General features: G+C 39.8%; 1 pseudogene; it reads left to right on the forward strand.

Annotated features, from left to right (window-relative positions):
• The first annotated feature begins 1,439 nt into the window (after nucleotides 1–1,439).
• LOC142434351 (cAMP-responsive element modulator pseudogene) lies at nucleotides 1,440–2,176 on the forward strand (annotated as a pseudogene).
• Nucleotides 2,177–2,972: the final 796 nt, after the last annotated feature.

A 2,972-nucleotide genomic window follows, 5' to 3' on the forward strand; every position in this document is an offset into this window, starting at 1 on the left:
CTAACTCCCTCTATCATTAGGTATACATATCCTTCGATTGTGAAATAAGTTACATGCTCTTTACTCATTTTTACAAGCCCTATCTCCTCTGGTGGCTTTGTCTTCTCTCCTGCTCAGGCTAAAATCATTCTCCCAGGTCAAAGGTTATCCCCTTCCTACAGAACCATTTGGATAAGTGCATTCTTAACTCGAATGTACATATGATTCATTTACAGTCTTGTTAAAATGTAAATTGTCTTTTGGTAGCTCTGAGGTAGGGTCAGAAGTTTTACATTTTATACAAGCTCCCAGCTGCTTCCCAAAGATATGTCAATTAGTGTGCCAGTTAGATTTTGCATCAATTGTACTTATATAGAGGTGGAGTCCTGGGCTTTTTATAAGAGAGACTGAGGACCCCTCCCTGCCTTTTCAAATTCCTACTTACTTGGGAGTCTGTGTCTGCTGCTAGGCGTGGCTCCATGTAATGGCAACCGGCATTGAGGAATGTTTTCTCCTACCTTGAATCATGTACCTACTGGCCTGTGTTCTTCTTGCATCTCAATGGACCTTTATGGATCATCAGCCTGCTGCTACATGACTCTGAAGAAGGCTCTGGCTAGCATCTGACCCCAGACTTAAGTTGCACTGGGCTAGGATGTCTTCTTGATACTGGATTATTTCTGTATATGAAGCTCTTTCTTGTACATATATGAGTGTCCCTGAGTCTGTTTCTCTAGAGAACTCAATCTAACACAGTCAGCTTAAGTTTTATTACCTTCCCCTTCTAGTTGGTTCAGATAATGCACATTTGAAATATAAACCTTCAATAAGGTATGCATATAGTATAAAATGTTAATTATTATAACATACCATGAAGAAATATTTTAGAATGATTATTGAATTTCTCTAATTATGTGGCAAAGCACCCAGATGATCTGTTAATAAAAAGTGTCATCCTTACTAATAAGCTGGTAAAGATTTGTAAAGCCACTATTATTTAGTTTTGCACACAGGAGGCAGATATTAATTCACTCACTTTACAAATGACAAATCTAACTTCTAGTGCTATTTAATTACTGGCCTGAGGTCAGAATGATTATAACTAAAATGAATAGGCTTTGAATACTCTTTTACTGATTGTGCGCTTTCCATTATGTTATAATGCCATCCTGATAGAGAGAAATATGTATGAGTCATACACTGAATAATGTTTCAGAGTTTTCAATATTTCTAAACATTAGTTAATTGGTCAGTGCCAGCATGGGTTGCTGGGCGGTGGTGCAGCTCCTGGGCAGTGGGGTCAAGCTCAGTGTTTCCACTCACTCAGTCCTTAATCAGTGATGAGGTCCGCTAGTAATCTCATCATGGCGGAATAAAGAAGAAAAGAGGGAAGGAGGAAAGCATTGACTACAAATATCTTAATAGTGGGCAGATGTGGAAGGAAAAGAATATTAAGACAAATGACCATGGAAACAGTTGAATCCCAGCAGGATGGGAGTGTGACATATTCTGTGGCAGAGAGTGAATCTGCTCATATGCAGACTCAAACTTTTCCAAAGTCAATCCCTCCTTTAGCTCATGTTTCTATAATTGGATCAGGCATAGGAAGATGCTCCCTAGCTCTAACCCTAGTGCAGTTACCTTCAGGCCAAACAGTACATGTCCAGGGAGTAATTCAGACACAGCAAATACAGACTGTTGAAGTAGCAATGATTGCAGAGACAGGGGATCTGCACAAGCATAAGATGTTCATGAAGGCCCCCTTATTGAAAAATGCCTAACGAACTTTCCTCTGATGTGCCTGGTGTTCCCCAGATTGAAGAAGAAAAAACCAGAGAAAGAAGGAGTAACACCTAACATGGCAGTACCCACTATCATATATCAGACTACCATGGGGCAATACATTGCCACCGGTGACATGCCAATTTACCAGATCCAAGCTCCTACTATCACTTTGCCACAGGGATGGCTACCTCGCTCAGGAGTTTGCACAGTACCGAGGGGCTAGGAGAAGAAACAACACACAAACAAGGGCTGAGACTAATAAAAAGCAGGGAAGCTGCCCAGAAATGTCACGGGAAGAAAAAAGAAAATGTTGAATCTGGTGAAACTCATGTGACTGCTTACAAACCAAAATATAACTCTCATTGAGGAACTCGTTGCCCTCAAAGCTCTTTATTGCCAGAAAGCAGAGTAACTGTCTTTGGTTTGAACCTTGTTTACTATGAACTCTAATAAAGGCAGAAGATGCCGTATTTCTACTAATTGCCATGTGGACATGTGGCAGGAACATGTGAACCCTAAGAATCCAATTTGGCTTAGTGTTTCAAATTGAATTGGGAATGTTGTCCCAAGATTTGAAATCCAACCATGATCATTCTTACCACCCATACGTCAATCTGTTTATCAAAAGGAAGCACAAAATGTTTTGTTTCCCCCCTTGCTTCTACTTTTTTCAGGGAAGCTGCAAACAAATACCTACTTTGAAAGATAGATTATGTAAAATGTCTGAAGAGTCAAGAGTTAGTTTTGGAAATTCAGAACAAGATTATAGAAAGACTTGATCAAGGAGTTCGGGAAGGAAAAGTATGTTTGGAGACTGATTATGGAAGTAATTGTATAATGATGTTTGATATGATTGAACTGTAGAATGACATGACATATACATTAACTCCCAGGTTACAGAAAATTAAGGGGGGAAATGGATCCAGGAATGGGTTCTGGGCTCACACTAAATCCTAGTTCCAGCTTAAGAAAATGTAATGCTTACATCATGACTGCGCTTGGTACTCACCTCCATGAAATGATCTCTGAAAATAAGGGTGATAGAGAAAAGTGTGGTGCAGAAAGTAGATGGTGTCTGGCTATCAATCAGAATACTACTTGTCCTATCCAAACAAGCAGCCACCTAAGTGAAGAGTCAACTAAGTCCACACAGAAGAAGCACACCAATTCGTGTGATCCAAAGATGGCATGTACAAAATTCTAATATG

Source organism: Tenrec ecaudatus, chromosome X (genome assembly GCF_050624435.1).
Source record: "Tenrec ecaudatus isolate mTenEca1 chromosome X, mTenEca1.hap1, whole genome shotgun sequence".
Taxonomy (NCBI): domain Eukaryota; kingdom Metazoa; phylum Chordata; class Mammalia; order Afrosoricida; family Tenrecidae; genus Tenrec; species Tenrec ecaudatus.